Source organism: Rissa tridactyla, chromosome 1, assembly GCF_028500815.1.
Source record: "Rissa tridactyla isolate bRisTri1 chromosome 1, bRisTri1.patW.cur.20221130, whole genome shotgun sequence".
In the NCBI taxonomy this organism is placed as follows: Eukaryota; Metazoa; Chordata; class Aves; order Charadriiformes; family Laridae; genus Rissa; species Rissa tridactyla.
This window is the reverse complement of record NC_071466.1, coordinates 50,983,083-51,002,158: the sequence shown is the minus strand read 5'-3', so window position 1 is coordinate 51,002,158 and position 19,076 is coordinate 50,983,083.

Below are 19,076 nucleotides of genomic sequence, written 5' to 3'. Positions count from 1 at the left end.
AGCTCAAAATTCTCCTCCTAAACTAACAACTGTGAGTGGAGCCATAGCACAGGGTCAGGGTCAGGGCAAGGTGGGCACGACAGCAGGGGGACAGGCTTCAGACTTCATCTTCTCTAAACAGACAGTTTAGACAGTTCCTGAAAGGGGAAGAAACTGTCAGATGGATTAGTACCGGGGTAGTTGCTGCTCAGGGAGCAGACAAGGAAAAAAAAAATGCTAAGGTGTAAGCAGCTGTAGCACAAGTGGGTTTGTTTTCTTTGCTTGATTTGTTTATTTTTCTCCAGTCCCCTCTGTCTTGACCCTCTCGCTACATAGCTACATGGTCTGTCTTTATGGCAATTCTGGTCACATACAGAGACCTGTTTTAAGTGACCACCCAAGAGACCAGCAAATCTAATTCACTTGTAAGAGCTGTGCTTTATATGGAGAAAAAAATAAAATGTCCTTGGAAACCACGGCATGCCACTTTAAAATACCTGCCTAATAGCAAACAAATTCAAGATTTCAGTTAAGATTTAATTGAACTGTGTGACTGTATAACAAAAAGCTGGAAAAGATTTTTGAAAAGGAACTACTAGAATGATTTTTCCAGAAAATGTTGTTCCCTAACAACTAAACTTTTTGCCATGGTGTAACAAGACAGATACCCTCAAAACAGAGTCACTCAAGGTTGGGGGTTATTTTAGAAGTTTTCAATCAACACTAATGATAACTATACTTGATAGGAAATCTTTTCAACCAAGCACATCAACCCCTTGACATTGAATTCTAACAAAGGTAAGAATTATTCTGAAGTTTCCATTCTATATTTAAAATATTCTATCTTAGATCCATGCTATGAGTTCACCAGTGATAGTAGTGCAGGCATGGTTCCTCTTAAGCAAATGTGGCTATGTTGTGTGTCCTGTCTGAAAGACTATAAAACCTCCCTATCTTTAATCCTTGGATCTGAAAGGTTAATAATTCAAAAATACAAAACATAAAGAAAAGAACATGCAGAATACTGTGTTTGTATTTTATGTTAAGGGCTAAGTACTGAGCATAAAAGCTACATACTGGGGATTAATACTAACCAGTTTATTATTTCCTTTTGAGGAAATATTCATTCTTTCAAAAAACATTGGTGGTGCAGAAAAAACTTATCACACTCCTAAAACATAAATGTTTCTGGTAACTTACTCAGAGAAAACAAAACATTCTCTGAATAGTCAATGTTTATTAACTCTAAACTTTTACTACTCATCAGAGTGCTTCCTGCAGGAATTGCCACTTCTTACTGTGCACCTGAAGACCTGCATTTTTCTTTATTTACTGTGGTCTATGGCGTTTTTTGTCTTTTAATTCAAAGAGCCAGTACTTGCTGGAGAATGTCCCTCAAATACCCTTTACTATGTCCCTCTCGTTCTCCTTTTACATATCACAAACTGACATTCCAAGCGGGCTCCTTCCTGATCTCTATTTCTTGGGAGGAGCAGAGATTGCAATCAAATAAGTGCAAATCACTTCAGCTGCCTGGCTAGACTATGAGGCTATCAGCTCTAAAAGATCACTTGTGTGTGGCTTGTGCTCCCAGCAATGGGTAAAATGCATCTTTAAGGTCTTGTACCAACAATTCTGGTAATGAGCAAGGTAGCAATTGGAGCTGCGCCTAACAACATCAAGCAAAGTCTTTGTGATTACATCTCCAACCTTAAATGTAAGGACCCAGAACAATCAGTACATCTCTGGTGCCCCCTTTTCCTGGATAATCTGTGTTAAAAAAATAAAATAAAAAATCAGATGTCTTTTTTTTTCACTGCAAATTTTTTAATGTACCATCTTCTAGAGTTCTTTTCTCTTAACTCGTATTCATCTTCTTGCTGTTAGACTAACACACAAATTAGGAGGTCTAGTTGCTTTTAGACAGGTTTTCTGAGACTGAGATCAATTACTCCTTTTGCATACTACACATTTACTGTAAGTGCTTCACAGCCTAGACCCCAGAGAGGGCCATCTCAGTTACTGTGGAGACCTAAATGCATGCAGGAAAGGGATTAGGTGCTGATTGATACAGACAGTCAATTAGTACTTCAAAGGGAAGCTGACTTCTTGTTTTATACACACAGAACATGGGATAAAAGACTGTAGTCTGATGTCTTGTAATCTCTGTTGCTTCAGTGTTGACCAGGACAGCATGATATTAGAAGGTTTCTCGGAAGTTAAAAGAGTCCCGCATTGGTTCCTAATGGAATGGAAGCACTAAGAGAAACAATGACATTATGTGATCTGTGCACACTAGCTTTCCTAAAGTATTTCAGGCTGCAGTGACTCTCTGGGACTCTGTCTGTTCAAGTCAAAAGTATTCTTAATCTCTGTGATGTGCTGATCAAACCTTGAACTGTCAGGTCAAATTATTTCCACAAAACCAGTTCTATTTATGATTAATTAGAATTTCTTCTTGATTGCATACAGTCCTTTTTATTGTATAATCCCTTCATTGTCTAGTGATTGGGAGTATGGGCCCAATTCCTAAAATAAAAACCAAATTATTTCAGTGCATGTTATGCCTATGCTGAGATGTATTAAATTCACCCATTTGATAAAGGAAACAAAAAGCAGAAATCTAAACTGATAAAAAGTAAACCAATATGCTGTAAGGAAGAGTTTTATTAAAAGCGAATAAATAACAATTCCATTATGTACATTGTATTAAAACTCTTGCCCTTAAAAGGGCTGACTGTTTCTCAATTTTGCAATACGCTGATATTTGTGGATATGTTTTCAAGTTCTGGTCTCCATTCTTCTCAAAGTTGCAAAACATCAGATTGGCATGTAACTGCAAACAACAGCATTCAAGAAAATATTTTGTCTTTTATATACAGTACTTCTGTGTTTGTTCAAATAAGAAATATAAACAATGACTGGAATTATTTAAGGATACGACAGCTAAAAATATGATAAAATATTCATAAATTATTTTTTATTATTCCTAAAATATTCTACATTTTCTTTTCTTTTTTTCTTCTTTCTCTTTCTCCTTATCCTTCTCCTTTTCCTTCTTTTGATAAAAATCTTGAAGTCCTCTCTTTACCTATGTTAATTATCTGTTAGACCTATTTGTTCTGTCTCACCATTGAGACAAATATAAGGGAATTCCCATCCAAATGAGGCTAAGAATGAAAAAGAGAGAACACAATCTGAGGTGGATCTTTAGATATATCCAAATTTAAAACTTCAATTGAAGCATCTAAGTAAGGAGGGGAGGAGTGATAGATTCATCTCACCTAATTTTAAACAATTACAATTTAGATGTCTACATGTGACCATGGAAGAAATAAGCACTTTTAGAGGATGATTATGTTGATCTGGTTTAGGTATCTGCATTAGAATGAAAGAAATTGGTCTCTCAAGTGCTAAGAGATCTCAATTTTATCAGATACATTCTGTCAGAATCTGATTATCAGTAAGTTCATATGCAGTAAGTGAAGTTCACAAGTAAATGAACTAAATTACACTCCAAAGTGTAACTTAACCTATCTATTTTTTAACTGCCTTCAGCACAGCGTAGTCTATCTTTGAGTTGCTTGTCAGAGAAACGTACAACAATAAGCTTTTTCATGTGCACTTGCTTCCTATTTTGTGTACTGAACACAAGAGATTTTTTAGTAGCTGCAGATATAGCAATAATTATGGATAAGAACTGATTGCGGACTTCTTACAGGATGTTTTAAAAGTGTGATTAAACAAATAACTCTATTAAAAGAATGCATTCAGATTATTTATTCATTGGGTATCCATTAGTCTAGAACAATAAGAGAAAATTGTTTCTCATCAAATTTACAAGCTGACGTTAAATTTTCATAGCCTTGACATTGTTTTGCTCTAAGCATGCTAAGCATTGTTGATACTGATCTACTGTGATATGTGTGTTCCTATCAACTCTTCCAGCTCACTTATACAGGGTTTCTTCCTTTGAAACTATGTGAAAAGTTTCTTCCTTTTTAGTTCATAGTTCACCAGCATGACATCTTAGCAGTCTCCACTTCTTCATATGCATATTTTCTAGCCTAGCCCAGGGGAAATTATTCCTCAGTGTAACAGCCAGAGTGATACTACAGCCCAGATAATGTTGTAAGAACTATATCCTAGAGTGCCAAGAAGCGGAATAGAGGTTTTGATGCTTTCTGGTTTTCAGTTGCAATGCCACATTGTGGGTGCATTATGTTACTGGGTTTTGTTTCTGTCACTATGTAACAGTATAACTTGGAATTTTAATTGCTCCCAAATCCTACCGTTACCTATATCCAGTGCCAATGCTGTGATAGCATTGTGATAACATGTTCTAAAGGGCAGAAACAAATAAGCACCTTTTCACTGATGAAAAGCTAAAATGTACATCAACACTCCTCTTGTGATGCTGAGATCAACTGACAGAGAATTTTATCTTGAAGATAGGACTCAACATAGAAGACAGGACACAACATAGCAACAATTCTTGAGGTACGTAGTGCAACCAGCTCTTAGAATGACTATGGAAGCTAAAGAGCTATCTAACTTTCAGTATGTGATTTTGTTTCACATTTTCAAAATGTGATTTTGTTTCTGTTTCATCCTCATTTATTTAGCATAGATTCAGGTGTGCTGAAAGAAGAGAACAAGAAGGTGTGACCAAATGCTTTAAGCTAGCAGTTTTGTCTGTGGCTCTAAAAGGGAAGAACATCTTCAAATAATTCAAAAAGCCCTTTCTGAGATATTAACCAAAACTAATCTCTCAGAAAAAAATATTAGAAAGACATACTTCAGTTAAATTAAGTCCTGGTTCAAGGACATAATAGAAAAATAAAGCAAGGCAAGCATATCTGACATGTGAACAAGAATGAATTTTTTTTATGGCTACTCTTAGATTAAAAAATAGTCATATAAAGCTCAAACAAGCAAAATACTGAAGAACTGCATGGAACTGTGAGACTGCTGACACTTCCTCACTTAATCCAGCAATGATCTTTTTGGTTACACACTAAGTCCACTAAGATTTGCGCCGGTTTCCCACAGCTCTTACGATGGCTGCACCACAGATAATCAATATACCAATGTCATAGCAGTACCACTAGGTCTACATTACAATGGGGAATGCTACACAAACACTTATGCTATAGTGCTATTGCGGTATCAGTCTCAGCTTTTATCCTGCATTGACGTACACAGGCCAAACAGTCCTTCTTCACTGCTTCCAACCCCTGCCAACTACGTCTACGCTCCAAAAATACCACAGTCCAGGGAAGAAGATGCCTAAGTCTTCACACTGCCATAGCATCAGCCCTCTCTCCCATCCTGCCTTGGGCTGTTCACTTCCAAAAGACAATACGGACAAGACTACATGCAAACGATTAAGCCGATTTAGCAAACTGGTCTCCTTAAATGTGTCTGCATCTACTTACTTATGTCTATTTTGTTTCATTTCTGGTTCTGACCCTCTTTTTAAGGCATGCTAAAGCACAGCTTCCATCAAATCCTCTTGCACTTCTTCTCTATGACACAGAGAGTTAAAATTGCCCAAATCTCACCCTAAAATGGAACTAGGGCCTGGCTAGGGTACACAACCACCTAAGCAGGAAATCCTACCTGATCCAGTAATTAAACTTACTTAAGAGGATTGTAGTGCTAGTAACTTTTTCCTGAATCTGAAGCACTTTCAAGTAGGAGTTTTCAGCTGAGAAGTATTGTTTTAGTATGGTGCCTAAGATGTCTGCTTCTACATATAAGCTTTGTTGAATGGTGCTCTGCTGAGAGGATTTCATACTTGTATAATATGTTGAGAGATGATTCATTTGCAAGTCCATTTTGCCTGTATTATCCACTTCTCAGTTCAGTCAGTTTTCCTGAGCTGACTGTTTCCTCCATAGCTTGACGTATGTTCTGAACAGGATCAGAGGTTCAGTTTCATACTGTCGCTAACTCATAAAACACAGGTGTTGAAGGACCATTGGCCCTTTTGCCACAGACCTCTATGCCCAGCAACATTTACCTCATCCATCAATCTCATGACAACTCGACTAAGAATCCAGTTGGAAAGTTTATGAATTGTTTTTGTCTTCTCACACAAAGGAGGAAGAGAAGCATTTATCTTCTCATAGTTTCATTCTTACCTTTTCCAAACCTCTGTAAAAGCTGCAGAGCATCCTGGGTTTGTAGCATCACTGAGGATCCCACCGTCTTACAAATTATGCTCCCACAGTAGTTCTCAGGAGTTCTTCACTGTCCTGCAACTTTTACCTACACACCTCACACCAATGGATGTTTCTAGGGAGGCTAATATCAGTAAATTAATTAGATATATGATTAGATAAAATTATGTTTCTCTGTTCACTCTTCTCCCTAAAAAAAAAAAGTAACGATTCAAGCAAATTTCGACAAAAACAATTTCTATCTACTAGAAAAGTTATTCTTATTCATTGGTAGTATCTGTTGTTTATTACTTTAAAATAAGTAACTTTAGTCAATAGTGTTCTCACTTTAAGCCAGCACAGTTTTATGGAAAATATGCTCAGACAGTTTTATGGAAAAGATGCAAAGGTCATCATGCAAAACGTGTTTCATGTTTTAATCCAGTTAGCATGAAAAATGGGTTTGTGTTGAAAGCACAAGCAGGCAAACTGGAAGTTCTGGTTTACTTCCTAAATTATTCACAGTCTTCCTTTGTGTCCCATGGGTTTTGCTGCAGAGATACGAGCCGTGGCTCCGCATAGGCTAACAGCGGATATTAGGGAAAAGCATACTGCAGTGACAACTCTTCTGGCTCTGCATGAAACAATTTAGGCTTGAAAGCACCGTGAGTGCATTTATGCACTGTTAACTGCCTGAGTCTGCATTAATTTGGTGTTCTCAAAACTCCATTCTGTCATGGATATGACCTTAGACTTGCAAATACCTTTCTATGGTTTTAAGTCGAACATTCAGTTGTCCTGTTATTCATGATATCCCTGGTTAGAACACTGAGCAGTGGAATTTCCATTTTTTTCCTGATTGCCAGATCTATACCAGTCTGAACTGCTGAACTGCTCAGAATCAAGTCCCAGCAGGATTAACAAAACAGACATTTCTGTGAATTGCTCAATTTTAGAAATGAATCAGTGAGCACTTTCATGTCCAATACAAGAAAACCACTGGGGTAGAATGCTCAAGAAACAGGCTATCAAATTTAAGTCCCCAGGCCGCATGAAGAATGAGTTTCATCTTCCACTCATATGTGAGCATCTGCATAGAGTACTTGCCTGTTGAAATTTGATGACCTGTCATAAGCAAAGATCTTTCCATGAGATGGTTCACTGTGGGTGGGACCCCATCACACACAGGCAAGGGTACCACATGCACTGCAATTGAATTCCTTGGTTTACATATCCAGTTGTTCCCACTTCCTTGGCATCTGCCTTTGTAGTCCTAAACCCTTGCACATGCTGCATCAGAGTTAGGGATCCCAGTATGCTGACATTTTAGGGAAGCTGGCATATTCCCTTGGTCCATTCCCAATCAGGTTCTCCATGCTGCATAGCACCTAATGAAGCTGGAATCTGTGAAGTGTGTGAACAACAGAGTCACATAACCTGATAAATAGAATCTTACAATCAACATATTCCAGTTTATCATACAAATGATGACCTCTGTTTAGCCTAGGCTATCATCTTTACAGATACACAGTGGCAGGGCCTTCTCTCCGCATGGATTAGATGATCCCTGGCTCTAAAAGGGAATAAAACTGAGTTTCTGCCAGAGTCATTTCTTTTTTTCCTCTCTGGTTGTCCTTGGCTACTCTGTCCATTGGGGTGTGAATGTGACCACAGTAAGGATTCCTGCCTGGCTTGACAGTGAGTTTAATTCTCTTTAATCCCAATCCAGCCCAGGCTCCACCTAAACTCGTGCTCTAACCCCTGCATCATATGCAAAAAGGCAGGCATCAAGTGCCCTTTTCCATATAGCCCTGGGCTTTGTATGAAGTTTACTCAGCAAACTGCCTCTAGGTGGATGTTTTCTCCTGAGATTCCCTTCTGTTTTCCAGCACTGAACAAAAAGATAGGCATGTAATTTAGATAGCATGCATCCTGCAATACAGCCTTTGGATCATTATCAGACTGAGAAAAGTCACTCACATTGTGTTGTGTTGTAATTCAAGAAAGATCTCCCTCTCTAACAGCTTCACAGTCTCTCTTGTAGATTAATTTCAGTATGAAGAACTGAAAACTATTCAACACCTCAACGTAGTGGGCCGTATTTTCTGTAAGCACCTTTTACCATAGCATCATTACTGTTAATGACTTTCTTGTTCTTGTGCAAGAAGACGGTAACACATTTTGAGCTGTTAAAGGATTCGTTTTTTCCTTTTTGTCTTTTTTTTTCTTTCTTTCTTTCTTTTCTTTTCTTTTCTTTTCTTTTCTTTTCTTTTCTTTTCTTTTCTTTTCTTTTCTTTTCTTTTTTTTTTCTTTTTTTGCTGAGTCACATCTTTGTTAATATAAAACAGGGATTTTCCTCTTCTGTACTTGAAACATTGCTGCACTCATGATGCACAATGAGTGTTTCCAAAGGACTGAACTTAAATTTAACTACACAGATTCCATTTGATTTAATGGTAAGTGTGCAGCTTAATCCTATGCAAATCTTTTAACATTAAGAACATGTTTTTCACCCAGTTAGCATTTCAGTGAAGCAGATTTGGTAACAACTTTGTGACAATCTCTGTAAATCCTAGCAACCAATTCTTAGTTGAGCAGATGCTTTCTAAATAGATTCTTTAAAACTTTTATGTACTACTTCTATGGGTTTTCATATTTTTAAAATTGAGAAATACTGGTGTGCATTTCTCACCTGCTCAGCATTAATTTCTGATTCATAATCCCTCTACAAACAACAGGTTTATTGATTATAAAACCTCCCGCAAGGCATTCTTGCCAGTGTGTGTCTTTTCTATGAAAAAGTGAAAAAAAGCCCCAAACCCCTGAAAAATGGTGACTTGGAAATGAGCCACCTTTATTTTAAGGTTTTTTTGCAGTCAACATGTTGCCCCAGCAACCTAGGTTCTTACTGTCTGGCAGAAGACAGATTTCTTTGGTTCCATCATGATGCAAAGCTGAAAGAAGGAAGAGAGAGACAAGCAATGAAAATTCACCATTTCATTATTTGAATATGTGAATTACCCTGAGCTGCAGCCAAGCCATGGGTCTTATCCACAGTGTCCTTCAACACTTATTCAAACCCTTCAGTGCTGCAATACTTCATTTCCATTAATTAAATAATTACACCAAACTCTGTGTAAAGATAGCATTCAACTGAATTCAGGCATTCCAAAATAGTTATTCAGTAAAGCTGAAGCTCATATTATTATGCCATGAATTGACAAAGATTTTGTTTATTTCTCTTACCAGAGTTTTTCAAAAGGTCCTTTAAGGAAAAGAAAAAAAAAAAAAAAAAAAAGGAGAGAGAAAAAAAAACAACAAAAAACAACCTCAAAACTGAAATTGATGACATTTAACATAGGTGATAAAAACAAAAATTAGTGTCCCACAATCTTAGTTCTTTATTTAATATCATGAGCATGTCATTATAATTTAGTACAGTTAATACATCTTAAAGATTAAGTTCTTTGAAGATTAAAAAAGGATTGTCCTCACTTACATAACATGAAGCCCATTGTTATTAGTGGAAAAAATTAGTGCTTGAACAGGTTTATGTAATAAGATTACATTTTGGCCTTTTTTATGGTCCGTCTTTGGTACACAGTCACACACCTTCAGTCAGTCACATGGCTCAGGAGAAAAAAACTATGATGGCTGAGAGAAATAGCAGTGTAAAACAGCTCATTAGATGACTGATTGCAAAGAATTTGCAGCAAAGGGGAGAAAGACATCTGAAAATACATACAGAAGGATGCAACAGAAGCCAAATGTGCCTTGCAAAACAGTCAGTGATGACAAATCAAGGGAATGCTCTATATGATGTACAGGATACAGTATTGTGGCTTTCAGATCTGTTCTTTAGTCTCTAACACTCTCCACCATCTCTATATACGATACAGATATTGGGCAGCGAAAACATCATTGTGTAGTGGGAAAATCAGAGATGGAGGGCATCAGACAGTAGAGGTCACGGTGGCACACCTTGCAAAAATATAAACAGGACAGCTTGTGTACTAAGCCACAGCTATCAGCCACCACACTGTGAAGATGGGGAGGAACTGATGTCCAGCTAGAGAAGAAAGTTCATTTCACTCATTACAGCATTTCATTTTATCCCCACATTTTGCTACTAGATGTGTCTATGAGCAAATGGAGATTTTGACAGAAGTGGAGGACAGTTATTTATCCTTTTATTTCTATCCTATTTATCCTTTATCTGGAGGACAGATAAAATAAGATAATGGATTATATTTATAGGCAGTTTGGTAAGTTTAGGTAAATGCCTAAGGAACCAGAAGCAATATACACTGTGACACCAGCTGTGATACCAGATGTGAACACCATTCTCTGGTGTTCAAAGTCTTACACCTCTAACCATAATATTCTGGAAGAACAATAACTTCTCTACTGTTTTATGTGAATTATGCCAAGTTTTCGCTTTCATCTCTGTCAGATTATAATAGGCAACATTGGGAGGAGCACAGAGCAAAAAGCACAGGCAAGACAAAGAGGAAGGGGATATCAATGATCACAGGAGAGACATAAGAGGGACAGATTTTCCCCTATCTTGCAGATCATGAGAGATTTGAAAATTCTTTGTACTAAGAGAAAGCTGGAGGCTTGGGCAAACATCTTAGAATCATAGAATTGTAGGGTTGGAAAGGACCTCTGGAGATCATCTAGTCCAATCCCCCTGCCAGAGCAGGGTCACCCAGAGCAGGTTGCACAGGAACGCGTCCAGGTGGGTTTTGAATGTCTCCAGAGAGGGAGACTCCACCACCTCTCTGGGCGGCCTGTTCCAGTGCTCTGCCACCCTCAAAGGAAAGAAGTTCCTCCTCATGTTTAGGTGGAACTTCCTATGCTCCAGTTTGTGCCCATTACCTCTTGTCCTGTTGCCGGGCACCACTGAAAAGAGCCTGGCCCCATCCCCCTGACACCCACCCTTTAAGTATTTATAAGTGTTGATAAGATCCCCCCTCAGCCATCTTTTTTCCAGACTGAAGAGACCCAAATCCCTCAGCCTTTCTTCATAAGAGAGGTGTTCCAGTCCCCTAATCATCTTGGTAGCCCTTTGCTGCACCCTCTCCAGCAGTTCCCTGTCCTTCTTGAACCGGGGAGCCCAGAACTGGCCACAGTACTCCAGGTGCGGCCTCACCAAGACAGAGTAGAGGGGGAGGATGACCTCCCTCGACCTACTGGTTATGCCGGTTATGCATTATTGTGAAGAAATAAAGGAGTGGCAGAACAGTGATGACACAAGGTTTGTGAAACTTATCAGTACTGGAGGAGAAGTTACTGAATGGGATGAAGGTTGAATCATGTCAGGAGCAAATTGACACCTATGAGGAAATCAGTCATTTCAGAGAGAATTGTGAAATGAAGTACCCTGAAGTATGTTGTAAGCGCGTATCCTTTTTTAGAGGCTTTTGAGTTTTTTTGTTTTTTTTCAGCATACAAACAGTATGTACACATGTAGAAGATGGAGTCACAACTGGTCTAAGGTCTGATATGGTCAATGACATTTCCTTTCCAGGACAGTTTTATTCAACCACTCCATATTCTTTGACCTCTAATTCTTTCCAGAATCCCACATATTTAAAAAATGTTTATAATGGAATCTATTAAATTCGTTCTGATTGCACAAGTTGCTGATTCCAGCAAAAGACTGAAATCTCATAATTTTTATATAAATAGAATACAGCCAAAGAAAACTAAACAGGGAACAAATATAGTGGGGCATAAGTTTCAAAATTGATGGATGGTTTTCATCCTTTCCATCTTTGACATCCCCACTATGCCACTGGATGATTTGACAATTTAAAGTAAGGAAACAAAAGCGGAAACACAACCATGAAAATGGAAAAGAAAGGTGAACAAATTATATCTCGTTTCACCATTTTAATTTTCTCCTCTGTGTGTTGTTTTCAGCTGTTTCTGTATTCTAGATAGCACTTGAGATCCTTTAGAAATATATTTTATGAATGCAGATTATTTCTATTTTCCACCTGCTACTGCAATCACTACAAAATTTAAATCATTTCAAACTAGAGCTGTCTTGTTTGGTTTTGGTCTGTCTCCAATTTCAATTATATTTACAAACATAGAGATAATACTGCACTATTCTTCTCAAATTCATTTATATGTTATGAATAAGATGAATAATATGAATAAGAGATCTTAACTTCTGAAGTACACTAATTGTTGTGCCACATTACCGTTAGTAATTGCTTTCTGCCTTCTCAGTTTTTAGTTATTAAACCTCATAGGAAGCATCTTAAGCCAAGGCCTTTGACTTTTTTTCACTATTGAAATATCTTCAAAATACCTGATTCGGCCATTGTGGACTGTGAGATGAATGACTAAATAAAACAAGTGCCTGATATTGCTAACATCTCAGAGTAGTCTTTCATTTTCATGGTGGCAGGATTAGAATGCCTCCAAACCAAGTGTTCCCAACGGTAAAGGAAACTTCAAGGCTCTTAGAAAATAGTAGGCATGCCTATGTACTCAGCTCATTTTATCTTATTATATACTGGTTTGTTATTAATAGATCATGTATATATACATTAAAAATTAATATTTATGTATATATATAAATAAAATATATTTTTATATATAAATAAAACCACATCTTTATCAACAATTGTAGCTGTTAGAAGTTTCCAACCTTAATTTAAGAAGACTTCAAAGCATGGATTTTGGAATTTAATTTTAAATTCAGTGAAAATAAAGTGAAAGATATCTGTCTTGCCTAAAATTAGTTGTAGTACAGCTAATGTACTTGAGTGCTCACAAAACTTTGCCTAAAGTTTCTTTCTTAATTGAAGTTCTTAAAGAAATAAACTCTTATAAACAGTTTTATGTGACTCTTGAGAAAATTGTTAAAAAATACGAAAGCATAGGTAGAAAATGTCAGTTTTCACAAAGGAAACATATTACCAATATATCCTCCAAGTATTTTTATTGGGTATTTATGTTTCAGCATATTCATAGATGTTCTAGCAGAGAGCACGAAGAGGCAACAAGTTTTGCAGATAATTACTTTAGATAGTTGGAACAATTAAGTCCAGAGCTGTCTGAAAGAGCTACAAATGATCTCATATTAGAGAATGGTAGAATGGCTGATTAAAGTCAACACTGAAATCACCTGGAGAAAGGGACTATGAAGAGAAATTAATTTGCTCTAAACCAGCCATCAGTGCCTGAGAAAATGTTGGAGTCATTGCAGAGAGGTTTTCACATACATCTGCTCATCACCCAGAACTGGGCAAGTACAACAGAGAAGTACCAGGACAGAAAGCAAGAGCAAGCAGAAGTCATCACTATTCCCCCATATGACATATTCATCTCCCACATACCACCTGAGGTTCCAATTGCTTCACCTTGGAACAGATGCTCAGAAAAGAAAGAAGATCATAGAATCATAAAATCATAGAATTGTTGAGGTTGGAAGGGACCTTAAAGATCATCGAGTACAACCTTTAGCCTACCCTGACAAGAGCCACTTCTAAACCATGTCCCGAAGTGCCCCATCTACCCTTTTTTTAAACACCTCCAGGGATGGTGAATCCACCACCTCCCTGGGCAGCCTATTCCAGTGTTTAATAACCCTTTCAGTGAAAAAATGTTTCCTAATATCTAATCTAAACCTCCCCTGACATAACTTGAACCTGTTTCCCCTCGTCCTATCACTTGTCACCAGGGAGAATAGGTCAGCCCCCATCTCTCTACAAGTCCTTTCAGGTAGTTGTAGAGGGTGATGAGGTCTCCCCTCAGCCTCCTCTTCTCCAGGCTAAACAATCACAGTTCCCTCAGTCGTTCTTCATAAGGTTTGTCCTCCAGACCCCTCACCAGCTTTGTAGCCCTTCTCTGGACACAGTCCAACACCTCAATGTCCCTCTTGTAGCGAGGGGCCCAAAACTGAACGCAGTACTCGAGGTGGGGCCTCACCAGTGCCGAGTACAGGGGGATGATCACTTCCCTAGTCCGGCTCACCACACTATTCCTGATACAGGCTAGGATGCTGTTGGCCTTCTTGGCCACCTGGGCACACTGCTGGCTCATATTCAGCTGGCTATCAACCAACACTCCCAAGTCCTTTTCTGTCGGGCTGCTTTCGAACCACTCTGCCCCAATCCTGTAGCGCTGCATGGGGTTGTTGTGACCCAAGTGCAGGACCCGGCACTTGGCCTTGTTGAACCTCATACCATTGGTCTCAGCCCATTGGTCCAGCCTGTCCAGATCCCTCTGCAGAGCCAACCTACCCTCAAGCAGATCAACACGCCCGCCCAGTTTAGTGTCATCTGCGAACTTACTGAGGGTGCATTCAATCCCTTCATCCAGATCATTGATAAAGATATTAAAGAGATATCTTAGAGATATTAAACAGATATCTTATTAAAGATGATCCGAGACACTAACCAGCACACAGCTTAGATGCTCAGTAGAATATGACTCCTCAGGATGGAGAAAAGGTGACTGGAAAATAAATGATTGGTGCATGTAGTGATTTGCATCACTAGCACATTAGAGGAGAGAACGTGAGAACAGCTATTCACTATTTCTCACAGTTTAAAAAAAAAAAAAAGAAAAAGACAGGGATTGAGTTATCTATCAGCATTGAACAAACTATGGAGCAAATTTGCATGATGACTTTATAGGTATGTTGTTTCTATATTCTTTCCCCTTTCCCCCAGAAATGAGAAGAAAAGCAATCTGGGACAAACAAAGGTGGGTCTTTGGTCCCGTTCAGTACATACCTCTTGTTTGAGCTTGTGATTTAGGTCTCCTCTTCTTGTCTCATCTTGTCTAGTCTCTTAAGATTACATTTTAAAATATAGGTGATATGGTTAAAATACGACAATGATGGATGACCTTCAATTGTGAGTGTTAACAGTCCTTAAATTCTGCTAGTTTCTCTTTAAATTCTGCAACTTCAGCTGGGGTGTAGTCATGTCATTACTGTTCAGATCCTTCACATAATTTTATATCCAGCTGTATTTCCCAGAGTATCTTAGGTACTCTGCATCTTCAATTTTATTCATGTTAAAACTGAGGGTCTGTGAGGGTCTGCCTTACATATCTGGAGAAATACAATGACACTTATGTGACCCTTTTTTTTTTCCCTTTTTTTTTTTTGGAAATGCATTATAGAATTTCAGTTTCATGGCTAAGTATTGATTTAAGTTATTGAAATGAAACTGACAAAGCCTTGTTCACCACTGTTGCCCTGTGCTTCCTGCTAAACACACAAAGTTTCACTAGATCATTTTGTTTCCTATTCAAAAGACTTGTATAGAGCAATCGTTCTCTTTAAAACAGTCTTCCTCCCAGGGACAGATGCATTTCAAAAATGAGTAGAGTGATGCATTGAGACAATTATTGCTGATACACAAACTCAGCAGAAATCAGAGATCTCTGACCAGCATGTAACTGAAGCTTGTGTATGTGTATTACTGTTGTGCATTTGCTGCAGAAGTAGAAGTGATTGTAGGCTGTATTAATAAAGTATTTCCTGTAAAGACAGGGTATTAATGCCAAGGACCTGGAAGCACATCACCATGTAAAGTTTCATTCACCTATCTGAAGGAAGATGATTTCAAACCAGAACAGGTTCAAAGAAGGGCAGATGACATAATTAGGGAAGCCTATTGTCCAAGAAAAGATAACAATAATACAGCTTGTTTGGTCTAGCAGAACAAAAGTTGGGAAGAGATATGATTAATGTGTATAAATGCATTGGTGAATAAACATCCGTGAGACAGAAAGGTTATTTAAATTAAAGGGTAATTGTGGCAGTAGAAAAAAATGGGTATGAATCACCCAGGATTAAATATACCCTCATAACTAAAAGGTTTTCCATCAGAAAAATAGGGGTCTAGAAGAGTCGTCCAACTGCAATGATGTAGAAAGGGGAAACAACTAGTTTTATTATCAGGCTTAGTCAGTTTATAATAAATATTAAGTAATTCTGTAGTTTGCAATAGCAGGGAGTTAGGTCCCCTGAGACATGTGGTCCTTTCCTGTCCTACAATACTCAAACTATATACCTTCAGTGAAATTTACGCGATAAATCTCTCTCCCCTAGTGGTCTTCATGCATCAAACAGGGGAAACACAGCTACACAGTTTTGCATGGTACTATATTAAAAATGGCATCAAAACATAAATTTAAAATGATGCAAAAATGGAATGGAACTAAACACATGTAAGTGTTAAAACAAAAGGGAACTGAAAATACAGGACAATAATACAAACAAAATTTGGTTGTATGTAATACTGTGCACAGGACAAGCTCAGGAAAACTGGAATCAGTGACCAAGATCCAGCTTATCTCAAGCTGACATAAATAGATACTCCACAAAATTAGATACATTTTTTTACATCACTAAAATAAAGGATAATACATGCAGAAGCATATTTTCAAATAAGTTTCAAAGAAAATGATCTCTTAATTTCTACTTCTCCAGCCTGTGTTTTTTCTGAAAATGTCTGTCAGACAACATTAACTGAGAATGTCTGAGTTGACTACGTTTGCTATCCTTTTCCTAATAAATAGCTCACATTCACATTCAATTATGTATGCTTTCCAGAAAGAATTGACGTGATGTGCAAGTGTCCACTATGTTTTTTCTCTGCCCACAACCTTCCATCAGGAAGTTTACAGGTGTGGCCCTGAATTTACAGACAACTAGATCATCGCTTTTTTTATGATGAATTGAAGCAATCAGAATGTTTTCTGCAACAGCCTGATATGAAGAGTTGGAGACTCTACAAAAGGTTGAACTGAGGCTTTTTTCAGTGAGTCACATGCAAAAGTGAACACTCCACTTAGTACAGTATGTTTGGTATTTTGATACTAAATTCAATTTATTTCATTTCATCCCATTCAAAGGAGGATAATTCCCAGCAAGTTGATGCAAGTCTATCACACCACGTTTTTTGAATAATTTTTTAGGACTACCGCCACCTATTCCATGAAGTTTTTTTGTTTTCAAGATAGTCTGTGCTTCCTCTGACTTTCAATATAACTTAATGCACGATCTTATATCGATCAAAACATCTACCACTTCCACAAGGCAGCATCAGAGAAATTGGATGTAATTTATGACTATAAAATGGGAAAGAAAGGGTGGAGGAAGAGATGGAGCAGTGGGAACAAATAAGTGCATGGGAAGATGTGGAAATTCCTAAGGTCACCTCTGCCTCAGATGGGTAGGAGAGCAGGAGCACAGATAAAAAAGCACATGAGAAGATACAGATTTTCACCCTGCTATAAGAGAGACAACTGAGGCTTTCTGGTGCCAAGGTTCATTCTTCCCTTCCCCTTTTTTTGACAAGGGCTATCTCATGCTTTATGCATCATGTCTTACACAGTACTGATACAGTATTTTGCAGTTACTTCCTAAAATAAAGGCTAAGTATACTAAATTCATGCTCTGCTACACAAGTTAGTATTGAAAAATGTGAAAAGAGAGACAATTCTCAACAACCAGATAATACCAAGCATGAAGAAAGGGAGATCTTATACCTCTCCAGTATCTGGATTCCATCCCCTTAACTCAGCTACTTTAAAAAGGTGTCTCTTCACCCTGAGTTACCTTTGTAACTCAGGGAAAGAAATAGACACTTTGTGACTGGGTCAACTTAAAATGAAAGCAGGTCGCTGCGTGCCCTCTATTCAGCTCATCTGAAGGCTTAAGAAACTAGTGTAGAACTGACCAGCCTTCCAAATATTAACAAAATGTAGTCTTCCTAAAAACAACATGAGAAATAGAAGGATTTATAAACATACGTTACAAATTCTTCTTCATATGACATAACTAAACACAAACTGACTTATTTCCATTAGTAGAAGTTGATTAAATAAAACATATATGGACCAGTTTAAGTCTACATGTTTAAGAATACTGATGTTTTATGGGAAAAAGTTTGGACTGGAAGCATATTCAGGTACAGCTTTCCCTTTAAAAGGCCAGTTACGCATCCACATATTATAGAGCTGATCATCACCGTTGATGTACTCTGCTCTTGAGCTGTGAGTCTGTAGGCAGCAAAAATCCCAGGGGCGTGATTAGAAAGATTATATGAAAGATCTTAACATTTTGTGATTTTGTGACTTTATAAGTGTTCTTTACAATGCAAGCAAGGCACAAAGCATGGCAAAATCATTTCTACGTGCAAAGCAGTGAGAAATTGCATAAATCTTTCTGCCCCTTAAGAGTACTTTGTTTAAATTTTAAAAATCACTTAGACCTTCTGGCCTATGTAGGGGCTGATGGGTTTTGTATTTCTTGACACTTTAATAAATATCGTGCAGTATAAATGCCTTATTATGTATATTATTTATTGATTTAGGTACATTTTATTCCTTTGGATCCTTACTAAACAGAGCTGTTGTTTTCTGAATTGATTTTGCTGTCTCAGCCACATTGAGGCATAGACACTTTTTTGGCTTCCATCTGAATGAACAATTTCCTAGTTAGACACACTGGATTTGGAGTTGGGTCAATAAAAGCTTTACTGTGTCCTTTCTCTTTCCTCACACAGCTCACAAAAGAGAACTAAATTCCATTCATCCTTTCACTGGCCACTGTGGAATCTTTAGCAATGCAGTTCTGGCTGGGATGAGGAAACATGGCAAGAAATTGGAAGAAACACAAATAAGAATTCTTTATTTCCCATGCTCACTGCCCTGAAGATCTGTTGCCATTGGGGATGCATGTGAATTTCCTGCACTTTAACTATTTGTCTCTGCCATTGAATTGCTTTAGAAGTATAACACGTTCAATATCAAAAGACGATTTAGCTTAATCCTGCTGATTCTGATGTGGTTAACTGTAAGTTTTTTGCAAATAGACCATTTTGAGTGGTTCTTGGCAATATGAGCATAAAGGATCATTCAACAGCTTTCATGTGAAGAGTATTTTTTAAC